General features: G+C 50.5%; 1 pseudogene; it reads left to right on the forward strand.

Annotated features, from left to right (window-relative positions):
- The first annotated feature begins 693 nt into the window (after positions 1-693).
- LOC119253182 (class I histocompatibility antigen, Gogo-OKO alpha chain-like) lies at positions 694-3,696 on the forward strand (annotated as a pseudogene).
- The last annotated feature ends 11,067 nt before the right edge of the window (positions 3,697-14,763 follow it).

The following is a 14,763-nucleotide window of genomic DNA, read 5'->3' on the forward strand; positions in this document are numbered from 1 at the left end:
GTCCCAAGGAAAATATTTGTATGAGATGAATTATACTCTTTATTTGTGGGCAATACCATCCTTACCTGAAGGGATGAATGGCAAAATCTAATGTTATTTAAATTTGGTTAATTAGCAGATACTTTCCTCAAAATGAATGTCTATTTCTTGAAGAAAATCAACAGACAGTTAACAAATGTTAGTAATTTTGCCTGATAAAATATAAGCTTTCAGAGAAAACCAGAAATATGAATAATTGAGTGCATCACTACTTGATATCTTACCGTACGAATTTTTCTTTTGTGATTTGTGATTTAAAAATAAATAATTTTTGATTATTTGATTCCAGTGTCATTAACATTGAGTATTTATGTAACTTAAGAAACAATGTATCACCTTAAAAAATCATACATTAGCAATATTCAGGAGAGGCCTATGGAAATGTAGCAGAATAGGAAATATTCCATGATATTATTTCAACTTTCACTTTGCAAATAACCTTTTAAAACTACCATCCTGTATAGTTTTAATTCAGTATCACAGTGGAATATTTGCAATTATCTGAAAACACTACTAGCTTCGTCATTCCTCCAGGCTGCTGCTTCTCCCAGCCCAAATCCACTCCTCCCTAAGGTGGGGAAGGGAATTTGGAGCCTCCCCTGTCTGTGGATGTGACACTGTCATAGCATCACGTCTACCTCTCGCAGGCTCTGTGGGGTGGTGCAGCCTTGATGACCCCACACTCACCCCCATTCTCTCTCCCCATTTCCTGGGGGTGTCCAGGGAAGACAATCAGCATCATCCTGCTCCAGTTACAAAGTCTCCAAGGACCCTCCTGGACTCCTTCTCCCCAGGCCCCTGGATGGGATGTGATGCCCCTCACCCTCCTGCTGCTGCTCTGGGGGCCCCTGGCCCTGATGGAGACCCGGGCGGGTGAGTGCGTGTCCAGCTGGACACTGTTGCTCCAGGAGGGAGGAGCAAGGAGCCCCCTGCGGGCGCAGGACCCCAGGAAAGGCTCATCTCCTCCCAACCTCTTGTACCCCCTTCAGGCCCCTTGTGTTCTGGCCCCTTCTGTCCCTCCCGCCTCCCCTAAGGGCTCTGGTCCCCTGAGTCTGGGCCCTTCTTGGCCACCGCCCCTTTTCACTCTCACGGCCCCGCCCCTTTCTCCCCTCCAGGCCCATCTCCCTGGGTCCTGGGCCCCCGCTGAGAGGAGGGTCAGCCCCGGTCACCCCTCCCGCCCCCAGGCTCCCACTCCCTGAGGCTTTTCTATACCATGATGTCCCGGCCCGGCCTCGGGGAGTCCTGCTACATCGCCGTGGGCTACGTGGACGACACGCAGTTCGGGCGGTTCCACAGCGACTCTCCGGGCCAGAGTGCGGAGCCGGGGCAGGAGGACCTGGACGAGGAGACTCAGAACCAAAGGGACAACGCGCAGTGGTTCAAAGCGCTCCTGAGGGACCTGCGCGGCTGCTACAACCAGAGCGAGGACGGTGAGCTTCGCGGAGCGGTGCCAGGCTCAGGTCACACCCCCATTCCCACCATAAGGCCGGGGTGTCCCGAGTCTCAGGGTCCACTGACCCCTCGAGGCTGGTGGATCTGCCAGGACCCTCCACCGGGAAGAGCCCGGGGACGTTCCTGCCTGAAGTTTCATTTTCAATTTACATTTATTCAAGGAGGGGAGGGGAGGGGTGCAAGGGGGTGACCTCAGGCCTGACAGCAGATGTGGGTTTCAGGGTCTCACACCCTCCAGAGGATGTTTGGCTGTGAAGTGAGGCCAGACCTGAGCCTCCTCGGCGGGTGTGACCAGTTCGCCTACGACGGCGCGGATTTCGTCTCCCTGAGCGGGGACCTGCGCTCCTGGACCCCGCGGACCCGGGGGCTCAGATCACCCAGCGCGCGTGGGAGGCGGCGGGCAGGGCCGAGCGCGTCAGGCACAGTGTGCAGAGCAGGTGCTTCCCGCGGCTCCTCTAATTCCTGATTTTGGGAAAGGAGGTGCTGCAGCGCACAGGTAAGAGGGGCCACGAGGCCTCGGACCTCCCCTTTCCTGGCTCCCCACAGGGAAATGGAATCATGGGCAGAACAGCAGCTGCTTTCTGGGCAGAGAGGGAGAGTCCCCCTGGGTGTCATGTTCTGTGCTAGAGAGAGACTCGCCCGGAAGACACCACTTTTCTGGACAGTTAAGGAATCCAGTCGCTCCCGAGGGAGGGGAGGCCATCCTGAAATAACTCTTCCCTGGATCCTTTGACTTGGTAGCAACCTTGGGAACAATGAGTTTCTCTTTCAAGGTCTTGTTTTTGGTCTGAGAACATTTCTAGATCTGACTCCTGCCTTTCTGTGTCATTTACCCTCCACCCAGTTCAGGAGCAAAATGTCTGTGTTCTCCTACCCTGGGCTCTCACCTGATTATCACAGATTCCCCAGACTAGGCTGGGATCTGGGTTTTGTGCTTCCTCCCTCCAAACCAATTGTCATGTCTATTCTGAGGATGGTCAGTGAGGCTGCTTCAGTGTCCAGGAAGGAAAAACCCAGACTGTGAATTCTTTGACCCTTCTCCTCAGATCCCCCAAAGACACAGGTGACCCTCCACCTCACCTCTGACCATGAGGTCACCCTGAAGTGCTGGGCCCTGGGCTTCTACCCTGCGGAGATCACCATGACCTGGCGGGATAGGCAAGACCTGTTCCAGGACATAGAGCTGGTGGATACCAGGCCTGGGGGGAATGGAACGTTCCAGAAGTGGGCAGCAGTGATGGTGCCTTCTGGAGAGGAGCAGAGATACACTTGCCATGTGCAGCATCACGGGCTGCTGGAGCCCCAAGTCCTGAGATGGGGTGAGGAGGGGAATGTGGGCACTGAGTTTCTTCTCAGGGGAATTGGGAGCCCTTCTGGAGTCTTTCAGATGAGGCCTGTGGGTCAGGATCTCCCCTTCCCTTCCCTTTCAGTGCCCCCACCTCAGCCCTCCATCCCCATCGCGGGCATCATTGCTGGCCTGGTTCTCCTTGGAGTTGTGCTCACTGGAGCTGCGGTGGCTGCAGCTGTGATGTGGAGGAAGAAGCACTCAGGTAGGGAAGGGAGTGGGGGATCTCATCCACTTGGGGCTTTCATGTCCCAGGGAGAACTTGCCCTGCCTGGTTAATGGGAAGTACCATCCACGCATGTGTGTTGCCCAGAGGGCATTTGGTCCAGTCCCCCCTCACCTCCTTTCTTTATGTGGGTAGGTCCCTGGCCTGGGATCCACTCAGGCTGTTGCAGTGGGCCTTCTCGGTGGTAGTGCTGAGACTTAACCCTTAGGACACCAGAGAGGCCCAACACTCACAATTTTTAAAGAGTCAAGTCTTGCAAGAAATTGTTTACTGTTATGTTATTACCTTGGATTAAGTATTCCCACCATTTCGCTGCTTCTGTGGACCTGAGAGGATACAGCAAATTATATGACAACATAGGAGAGATTCCAAATGGCTGGATTCAACTCATTATTAGTGTATGGTCCACACGCTGGCTTATTTAGGTTGTACATCTTGGTCAATATCTGGACAGTTTCCATTCATGATGGGGAATTTTGTATCTTCAAATCTTAAGGCCATCTATTAAGGGCTCAGCTTACCATACACACCTTCACCTCTTCTTTGACTACAACTGTCGACAATATTTTACACTGTGGGATAGAATTGGAGGCTCATTCAAATATTTCTCCCCTTTGAAGGGAAAGGACCACATTTATGTGAAGAAGGTTACAAAAGAAAAGCACAGCAGCCAGCAGGAAATGGTAAAAATGAAAAGTTACTCAATGGAGATATTACAAAGGCTGAGTAGATTATTGCCCAATTATTAATTTTTTTTAAGATTTTATTTATTTATTTATTTATACAAGCACTGGATACAGTCAGAAGCGCAGGAGGGTGAGAGAATTCACCAGAGCCAGAGGGGAGAACAGAGCAGGCAGACTGACGAAGTACATTGCTGAGGGGAGCAGCGGGCAGCAGGAGAGGTCAGCGCGCCATGCGGGACACTTGCCTGGTGGCCAGGAATCGAACCAGCACTGCAGAGGCTGCAAGCAGCTTCGTAACCCAGCCCTCAACCGCTGTGCCACCGGGGAGGCCCTTATTAAATATTTTTAATGAGGGAAAATAATCTTCATCCAGCCAGGAGACATAGCAATGCAATGGTAGCATTTGAAAGTCCGCATTGAGGGCCCTGCTGAGGGATGGTCATGCTGAGAGACCAAGAGAAACCAACCTACTGTGTAAACACCAGGGGTGACCTAAGAGGTGACTGTGTCTTTCCAGCCAGTGAATCTGTAACTTATTTTATCTCAACAATAATTTTTTAAAAAGGTGGAAAGAATATAAATTATTGAGGGGACCAGGTGACCAGGTTATGTCCTGTTTTAACTCACCACATTCATTAAGAAAAACTCATTGTGTTTATTAACACCAAGGCTCAGCACCATAACAAGGAAACACAGATACAGGATTCAGGTGGTGCCTGGTGTCAGGAGTGAGCTCTGTCTTCCTTGTGGGTCCGGCAATGACCACTTGTAGTACTTTGTTCAAGGGGAAGCCTCAGCATGACAGCAGGTCTGATAGAATCTAGTAGTGACTATACAAATGACCCACTTCCTAGCAGGTGAGATACACAGTGTCATCTCCCTGCTACCATGATTCAATCCAGATATGGGATTATTTAACTAAATATTTTGATGATTTTTATTTAAAAGCATTATGTAATGTAATAAGTATAGAATTATGTGAATCTAAATATATTTACACAGGGAAACTTGATTGGCTGCTGGATTTTTAACTAAACTGATACACTGCACTTTTGATATTTTTCAAAATGAAAAACCTATACTTTTCTATAAAAGAAAATAATTGCCAGTATTTAGGCTTGTCACTGAAGATTGGTTTAGAATTCATAATCTTTTCTCTGAGTAAGTTGTGGGATTAACAGACCTTTCTAGATAGAGAGTGACATGGTACAACCTCTTTTTAGAAGGCTGAATCTGGCTGCTGTGCAGAATCAAGAGGTGAAGGTGACCGGTGGGAGGATAAATGTAAGAAACCAGCACAGATTCTAGGATGGAAAATTTGGTAGCTTTATGGGGTGTGATCAGCAAAATAATAGGAAGTCATTGGAGCTGGATATATTTAGAGATGGACTTTACAGCATTTCCTAATGTAACATCTGGGTAGTGAGAAAGAGGGGTCAGGATGCCACCCAACATTTCAGCCTGTGAAGTAGAGATGTGCAGGGCCTGTCACTATCCCTGGGTGGATTTCTCACTCATTTGATATAAATATATTACACAGACTTATCAAGTAAAATTTACTAAAGGCATTAATAAATACGTATGAATGTGTATATGTTTGTATATAATAGTATAGTGTGTAAACTGACTCCAGATCCCCGTGGCTTACCCAGCTCTTTCCTGCCCCCTGAGTGGTGGGACATGCAGGCTTTGTTGGTGTGGCTACCCCAGTGGGCACAGCCAGAGACCAGTGGGAGCAGGAGTCTGAAAGGGCTGGCAGCAGCAGTGGGGGTTTCCTGCCCTGGCCCCTGCGTCTGCATGTGGGGGCTGGTGGGCACAGCTCTAGAGGTGGTGGCAGAGGATGTTTCCTGCCAGTGGGCAGGCAGCCTTCAGAGGGCCCCTCCCCCAGAACAAGCCAGGTTTAATCAAAGGAGCCCCTAGGGCTTAGGCTTCCCCTCCCCTACCCACCAGAGGAGCTGATTCTGGGCAGCCCCAAGGCCACCCTGCAGTGGGTGCCACAGGACAGCTTTGCTGAGGCTATCTCACTGGGCTACAAATGATAGCTCAGGGGCATCAGCTGGGTTTGAAAGGACCCCCATCCACCCTGACAGGCTCCAGGAGGCCACTGCTTGAGGAAAGGGCTCAGGCCACTCTGACAGCTGTGCCCACTGCAACCAACAGCGGGAGTGGCAGTGGGTGACTTTGGGTGGGCACTTTACCACCAACCACCATCAGTGTCATGGACAAATGTGGCAGTCAATCTGGCAGCAGAGGCTCTCTGTCCCCCCCACACCACCCCAGGGCATGCAGCCCACTGGGGCTACAGCAGCAAAGTCACCTTTGAGACTTGTCATTGCTGCTGACTGTCCGACACTACCTCCCGGTGCTTTTGCCCCCTTCCCATCCAGCCTGGCGTTCAGACTATGTCTGTGCCTGCTGGGGTGTCTCCTCAGAGGGGAGCCCCCCTGGGAGCACCTCCCACTGTCACCGTGAGTTGGATCCTGGCCCAGTACTTGCGGCTGTGCCACTAGCTCCAGGCCCTCCCTGACGGGACTGTACCACCTTACCCGGGCAGCCTTAATTTGGGACTACTGGACACTGCGGACTGTATCTGGGGTGAACAGCTGCCACTGAGGCCTTAGAAACTATTTCCCTTCTCTCCTGTTTGTTAGAGAAACCTCATTGCTGTTCCCTGAGCCTGAGTGATTGCAACTGAGCACACGGGTGAGAACCACAGACAGTGCCCTGTGCTCTACCTTAGCTCTGTCCTTCTGAGAGGGTGCCAGGGAGGAAGGGCCCATACCTGGTATAGGAACCTGCACACACACAGGCTGCACGCACACGCTACATGACTCATGATCTGTTTTCTTTGAACTAAAGCTCTTGTTTTAAACTGAGATCCTACCCTGCTGATGCCCCAAAGAATGCCGGACACTGACGCCCTCTGATGTACCAGGGGCAGGACACCCAGGAGGCTGATGGCAAGTTCTGGGGCTGATCATGATGGACACCAGGAGTGTCAGCTGTGATGGGCTGTTCTGATGGACGATTTGCTCAGAACATGTGGGTTTGTCAGCACAGAGAGCACCGGGAGACACACAGGAGAGAGACATGTGGAGAAGCCACCTTGCTTCTTGGGTTTGGACTTGAACCAGGAACTTAGAGACGTGGAAGGATACGCCTGGAAGAGACACCGTGAAGGCCTGAGTTGGATCCACTGCCAGGGAGCTACCCACATGGGGCAACTATCTACTCTCGCCTGCTGCTCCAATTAGCAGTGTATTTCAGTAGATCTCCCTGTTCTGCTCCCCACTCTGTCTCTGGTGAATCCTCTCACCCCCTGCCCCCCACCACTTCTGGTCTATGCCCCAGCTCTTCTACGCATAAATAAAACTAAAAAAAATGTTTGTTTTCATAAATCCAATAAAGTTATTTTTCCCCTTTTCTTTAATAGACAGTTTTAAATACAGGTATTTTACTAAAGCTTTGTGTGGAATGTTGTGTTTTCAGAAACCAGACTGATCTCAGAGCCTACAAGAAAACAATAACCTGTCACTTCTTTTAGGGGTACAAAAGGTCTGTCATGAGGGTAAGAAGTCCCTTGACAGGCCCAGAAACTCCACATGTCTTGGGATCCTCGAGAGGGATTTCCCCAAAGATACAGGTACCACAGGCCACGTCTGATGGTGAGAGCTTGGCTGGTCCTGAGCCCTGACTCCTGGCTTTTAGGAGCTCTCAGTCTGAGGGTTCCTATAAAAAGTTCCAACAAAGAAAAATTAAAAGGTCTGCATAATAATTTCTGTTCTGTTGAATTCATACAAACTGACTGTGGCGGTGTAGTGTCTGGGTGAGGCTGGGGACTGATAAGAGTTCTGGAGGCTGAACATGCTGGATACAGGAGCACAACTGTGACGGGCTGTTCTGACGGCTGTTTGCTGTGACTGTCTGTGTGTAACTGATTATAACAAGGCCAGCTGGAGATGAGATGGGGGAACGGGCCCTTCAGGGTGCGATGCCCCCCATTCTCTCAGATCAATGGCCAGTGATCTGAGAAGTGAAAATGCTTGTAGATTCCATTCCTGGCTCTGCTTATGGCTTTCTGGGGGTGACGGCAGCAGCGCCCAGGCCTATCCCACCAATAGTTGTAGATATTTTCTGTCTGTGCTGTCGGGTGTGGTGTGCACGTGCTTCCTCCCTCTCTGCAGGGCTCTCTGCATTATGGCACCTTCCTGTGCAGCAGCTGTTTAGCGTGCTGGAGCCCCTGCTGCCACATTCCCTGTTCTCCTCACTGCAGGGGACAGGGCCACACAGGTATCTCTGATGTGTGTCATGGCGCGTTCTGTCCTTGTTTTCTTCCATGGAATTTATGGCTTCTGGTCTTACATCCCAGCCTATTATCCATTCTGAGTTGATTTTTGTGTGAGGTGGGAGACAGTGGTCTAGTTTTATTCTTTTGCACATGGCTGTCCAGTGTCCCCAGCACCATTTATGGAAGAGGCTTTCCCTGTGAACCACTCATCTTAACCTTGTCAACAAACTTTACTGGATTGCACATTGGAGAAAGGGGTTTACTTCTTCCCATCAGTAGTTTTTTTTTTTTTTTTTAAGATTTATTTATTTATACAAGATCCGGGCCAGATGCACAGGAGGGTGAGAGGATTCACCAGAGACAAAGCAGGGAACAGAACAGGCAGACTGATGAAATACACTGCTGAGGGGGGCAGCGGGCGAGACAGGAGAGGTCTGCCTCACCATGTGGGACCCTCACTGGCTGGGATAGAAACCACGCTGCAGAGGCTGCAGACAGCTTCACAGTGTGGCGCTCAACTGCCTGCTCCACCAGGGGAGGCCCAGTAGTTTTATTTTCAATTCACAATTCATTTTACATTCTCCTCTGTCTTTTGGCAACCTTAGATATTTATCTGAAACTATTTCAAAAGCACTTGAAACAATTAAAAAGTAAGAGGTATCTGTCCATTAAAGAGGGAAGTAAATGATTAACCCATCAGCATCAGGACAATTTGTATCTGGCAAGACAGTTCAGTGAACGGGGAACAGTGTGTGTTGACAAAGCAGCAAAAATAAACCCTGAAGAGCTGGAGAGGCAGGAGGGGGGTGACTGTCCTTCCTGCAGGGTGTCCAGCGTTCCCCAGAGTTGTCCAGGTGTTCTGTACCCCCCTCTTTTTCCTCCCCACATGGACTCAAGGGCAGTATTGGGGGGAAATGAGGTTTCTGGGTGTGTCCTCCAGGCATGGTTTTCAGTCCTAGTTTCCCCTCCTGGTCCCCTCCCTCTGTGGTGGATGGAGCTGGGGGCTGGGCTGGGCTGAGAGCTGGGGTGGGCGGGGGTAACTTTCAGTGTTTTGTTGGGAAACTGTTATCCCATCTTCTCTTTCTCTCCATGGTGCTGCTCTATTGTGTTCTTTCACACTCAGAGTGTGCTCTGCCTTTATGTGGCAGATGGCAAAAGCCATTTAGAGAATACACATTTGGGGGCCCTGGCTGCCCCTCATTCTGCCTGCTGATTGAGCGTGTTTTCTCTGATCAGGACTCATTTCCCTTCTCTGCTGCTCTGTCCCACTGGGTCCCTGACACCCTGGGCAGGAATCCCCCACAGAGTTAGAGAGGAGGAGGAAGCCCTCAGTGGGGATCTGACCCGGTTCCTGCTGTGTTTGGGGCAGGACCTTGTCCTTGTCCCTGGAAGGTCAGGGCTGGGGAGGGACTGACCTTCAGGTGAAGTGAACAAGCAGACAGAGCAGGACAGGGGCCTTTGGGGGGACCCCGACTCCTTGGGGACAATGTCGTGTGTCCTGAGGCTTCTCAGGGACACCTGCTTACACTGAGGGGACAGGGCCACAGGCAGGCTCTGGCCTGTCCTTCATGGGGGTCTGGGTCTGGGCCTCTGTCCTGGGGAGTCACGGGGTATGATGATGGGGAGGGGAGGGCAGTTTGTACCCCAGGCCCAGGTGCTGGGAATGGAGGGGCCTGGTGCTCTGAGCAGAGTGGGTCTGGGGTGTGGGTTCCACGGGGTGGGAAGAGAAGGGAGGATGTTTTTCTCCCATAAACCTCATGGTTTCTAGCAGCACAGAGGCTCAGCAGCCCTGAGAGGAGCCAGGTCTGTCCTTCTCTGCTTTTGGTATCAAGGGAACGTTGGCCTCGTGAGATGTGATGGCAGCGTTCCCTCTTCCTCTGTGTTTTTTGAAGAGCTGAGAAGTCAGGAGTTAGTTCATCTTTAAAGATTTTATAGAAGTCACTGAAAATGTCTAGTCCTGGACTTTGTTGTTTGGGAATGTTTTGATCAGTGTTTCAGTGTCTTTGCTTGCAGTTGCTTTGTTCTGAATCTTCCTGATTTAGTCTCAGAAGATTGTATACCTCTAAAATTTGTCAGTTTCTTCTAGGTTGAAGTTATTCAATTTATTGACATATAGATATTTAGTATTGTCTTATGACTCTCTCTATTCCTAAAATGTCTGTTGTAACTTCTCCACTTTTGTTTCTTATTCTATTTATTAGAGTTTTTTTCTCATTTTTTTCTCCTTGAAGGTGTAGCAAAAGATTTGTCTATTTTGTTTATTTTTTTTTTCAACCAAACCAGCTTTTGGGTTCATTGATATTTTTGGTTTGTCTTTGATTTCTGTGTCATTTATTTCTGCTTTAATTTTTTTCCTTCCACTCTCTTTTGGTTTCATTTGTTATTTCTAACTGTTTTAGGTGTAAGGTTAGATTCTTTATTTGAACTCTGTCTTGCTTCTAGGTGTGGCCTGTATTGCTTTATATTCCCCTCTTAGTACTGCTTTTGCTGTGCCCAATGGATAGGTTATTATTTGTCTCAAGGTATTTTTAAATTTCTTGGTTGTTTTCCTTCTTAACCCAATAGTCATTCGGTAGTATGTTCAGTCATTATGAATTTATTGACATTTGTTTTGTGACCTAACAAGTGATTTATTCTGATAACTATTCCATGAGCACTTGAGAAGTCTGTGGAGTGCAGTGCCCTGTAGATATTTATAATGCCTCACTTAGAACAACAGTTTCCTTGTGGATTTTCTGCCAGGTGGGTGTGTCCTTGATGAAAGTGGGCAATGAGTTTCTTTACCACTACTGTGTTGCTGCCAATATCTATTTTCAGGTGTGTTACTAGTTGCCTTATATGTTTTGCTGCTCCTTTGTTTGGTGCATGTATATTGATGAGTGTTATGTCTTCCTGATGTAGGATTCCTTAATCATATGATGTCCATCCCTGTCTCTTGTTACCTTTTTTAGCTGGAAGTTGATTTTATCTTATATGGCAGCCCCTGTAATTTTGGGGGTGCCCGAATCACTTGTGTTTTTAGCCAAGAACTTTTTCAAGTTTATTCTCTTTGTTTATCTTAGTAGCTCCAATGGGTCTCCTGAAGACAGGAGAAAGTTGGGTTTTGTTTTTTGGTCCAACCAGCCACTCTATGCCTTTTTTATCTGTCAGCTCAGTCCATTTACATAAAAGGTGACTATTGATACATGATGATTTTACTGTCCTTTTGTCTTTAGTCACAATCCATCCAAGAAGTGTGTGGTATCTGGAGAAGGTGGTGATGGCTTCTGAGTCGACAGAGTGGTGTCAGGCAGCAGGCCCTGACTCCATAGCCAGGTGGCTGGGTTTCAGACCTGGGCACTGCCATAATCCCCCAGTCTCCATGTCCTTGTTTCTGAAAGGGAATGGGGGAGGGGTGTCAGGACAATATCAATTCCCAATTCACAGAGTGCTGGGGAGGAATCTCCAAGGTCACACAGAGAAAGTAACTGCTGAGGTCATGCAGGCCTTCCATCGGCTCCCTGAGCCACTTCTGTTCCTGTGCCACATCTGGCTTTTAAGACCCAGCTCCCATGTCCCCTTCCTGCTGAGGGGGACATGGCTACTGCCGCCCTTCTCTCCTCACACACCCCAGGCTGCTGGTCCTCGTGGGTGGGGTCACATGGTTCTCTGTTACCCCAGCACCCAGTGGAGTATGTTCCTGCGCACCAGCATGCATTGGGCTAGGGGACCCCAAATGCCCAACTGCAGGTCTGTGTCAGCAGAGTCACCTGGGGTGTGTTTAGAAAGAAGTTCCCAGGCCTGTCCCCAGAGGCAGAAGGTGGGCTCCGGCTGCCCAGGGCTGGGGAGGGGAAGGTGGGGATGGTGCCCCATGGGCCCAGGCCCAGGAAACAAGGTTGTTGTGGTGATGGAGATGTTCTCAAGGTAGAGTATGGGAGGGTTGCCCTGCTCTGTGCTTACCAAAAGGACATGAAAGGTGAGCCTTCAACAAGTGACTCGATGGTCATAAGTTATATCTCAATAAATTTGCTTTAAAAATATATTAAAAAATGGGTCTACAAGTTTCCCTATGTCTGTCCTCCACTGTATCCACATCCAGGGCTTGTGAGGCAGGAAACTGCCTCAGCCCACGAGGAGCTGAGCATAGACGGCTTCACTGCACAGATGCTCTCATGGAGCCTCCTCTGTGTGGTCCTGCATCATGTGATGAGATGCTGATGTCACGCTGCTTCTGTGATGGGAGAGTCTTTTAGGGGCCTTCGGTGGGAGGCAGCTTATTTTTCATGTGGGCAGAATGGAAATAATGAGTGTCCGGAAGGTGGACTGTGTAGGTTTTCTATTTTCCACCAGTTTTGGGATACGCAGGAGGGGAGACAGCTCCCCCAGTGAGTGTGTCTGACTTGCTGGCTCTTCCTCGTGAGGAGAATGAAGCAGAAGGGATGCGCCACGTCACAGAGTCAGGCTCACAGGGGCTGAGACTTCGCACCCGGGCTCCCCACCTGGTCCCTCTCTGGGGTGACTCCCTGCACACGGTGGACCCTCAGCTAAGGGGACGCCCACAGGACAAGGACCTGAGGGTTTTCTCCAGGAGCCACATGCAGGAGCTCTGAGGCAGGTCCTTCCACGCTGATCACGGCCGTTCAGATCCGCCAACATCTCGTCCCCATCGCAGCCTCATGGGACCCAGAGCTGGAGCCTCTGAGTGAGGCCCCTCCTGCTGCCTCCCCCTCAGAGACTGTGGAGATGCCAGATCTTTGTTTTAGATGCAAAGTATGAAGTTATTTTGTATAAACCATCAAAAAAATAAGGCGATAAAGTGATCAGTCGCTGTTCCCCACAAGAAACAGTTGCACCAGAGTAACTCACATGACAGTCAAGGTCCTGATAGAGGAGAATGCCACATCCCCTGAAAGTGTCCTTCAAAATAAACATGATTTAAAAAAAAATATTTCTACTGTTTTTAGGTTCCAATTAATTTCTCTGTTCATTTATTTTTCACATCATCTCCAGAGCGGTGTCTGCAGGGTCACGGCACAGAGGGGCTGTCCCCAACCTGGAGCTTTGAGCAGGGCTGACTCTGGCCTACCTGCTGGGAGGGAGGCCCTGGAACCCCAGAATCAGCCCCCAGGGCTGGTCCTCCAGGGTGGCACAGGCCTTGCTCTGCTCTCATCTTTGGTCCCTGCACCTCCCTGACACCCCAGCATTGGGGAACTCAGCGGGGATGTTCTGAATAAGGAGGGGGACTCCCCTAAACAATTTGTCTCCCCCATCTCTCTGCCATCCCCCACATCAAGACAAAACATGTAAGACCTTTAATGAAAAGGATCTTTACTACAATTAGTGTGCAACAAAGAAAAAGGAAAGAAAAACATTTCCAGGTCTATCACCCAATGTCACCATCCCCTATGGGTAAATATTCAGCCAAACAGGGTTGGCCCAAAGCAGAGCCTGAAACCTTCCATGAGTCTAAAGCACTTCCTGGTGGGACCCATAGAAAACAGGTGGACTGGGTTGAAAAGTCTGGAAAGAAAAGAGCAAAATCAAGGTAGAAGCTGCCATTGTCACCTCCCCATGGATTTCTCACCCATGTCTGTGTCACCCAGTCCAAGGCCAAGAGGCAAATGCAGCTTCTTTATGTGTCTCTGCCCCATGTGCCTCCCCCAGGTCTCCTTCTGGCTCCATCCTGCTTCCTTCCTCCTCAGCCTCCTCTCAAGCTTCTCTCCCTGCTCAGCTCCACCCTCCTTGGGTGGGGCAGGGAACCCGGACCCTCCCCTGGGGACCCCCCTGTTACAGTCCTCTCCATCACCATCATGTGCGTGTGTGTGGGGGTGACACCAGCCCCGCAAGGACGGGCAGGGCCTTAGATCTGTGTAGTTCCCTGGGCAGTTACAGGCCAGCACTGCTGCATCCCCCCAGGTGAGACAGACGCTCCAGCCCCCCAGTGAAAGCCCGGGTCACCCACACAGACCTTCTCCCCATGGCGTCCCCCATGCTGCCCCTTCCCTGCCCGGTCCTCTCTGGCTCCCCCTGCACCCTTTTCCGCCTCGATCCCTAAAGTTCCCATTTCCATCCTCTGCTCTCTTTTCCAGGAGTCTCCCCATCTTCGTAGCCAGTGCCCTGGGGGCTCTCCTAGGCCCCTCCCCTCCTCCAAGGATGGAGAATGTAAGGTGATTCCCAGGAGGAGGGACTTTCGTCCTTGGAAGCAGAAACAGAAACAAATTACAGGGACCCTGGGATCTAAGTTTCCATCCCAAGAGACTGAGGCAACCTATATGGGTATTTGCCCAGAACCTAGGAACCAATTTTGTCCTGGAGACCAAAATTAAGGACACTTAAACTGACACAGGACTTGGGCGCCCCCTTGTGGCAGATCCCTGTCCTGCCGCTGGGGGCCCAGGGAGCCTGGGGAGGGCCTGGCTGAGCAGGAGAAAGGGCGGCTCTGGGCTCCTGTGCTCAGCCCTGTGGCCACACGGGGGCGCTGCCGCGCTGCTCAGGATTCTGGTGGAGCCGCCAGGACGGGGCGGGGGCTGAGGTGGGCAGAGTTGGGGGTCCTGGAGGGGCGGCGTGCTGGGGTGAGATGCTCTGTGAGGAGTCAGAGCAGCAGGGCTCAGCGGAGAGGAGACTCCGGATCCTGCCCTGGGTGTGAGGTTTCCAGCTTTTCTCCCCAGAACTCCTCTCTCAGTCCTTGAAAGCAATACCTGGGAAAACTGGGAAGTTCATCATTTTCCCTTCTACAACCTATAACCAT

This window comes from Talpa occidentalis, unplaced genomic scaffold, assembly GCF_014898055.3.
Source record: "Talpa occidentalis isolate TD23 unplaced genomic scaffold, MPIMG_talOcc4v2.1 talOcc4.2, whole genome shotgun sequence".
NCBI classification, from domain to species: domain Eukaryota; kingdom Metazoa; phylum Chordata; class Mammalia; order Eulipotyphla; family Talpidae; genus Talpa; species Talpa occidentalis.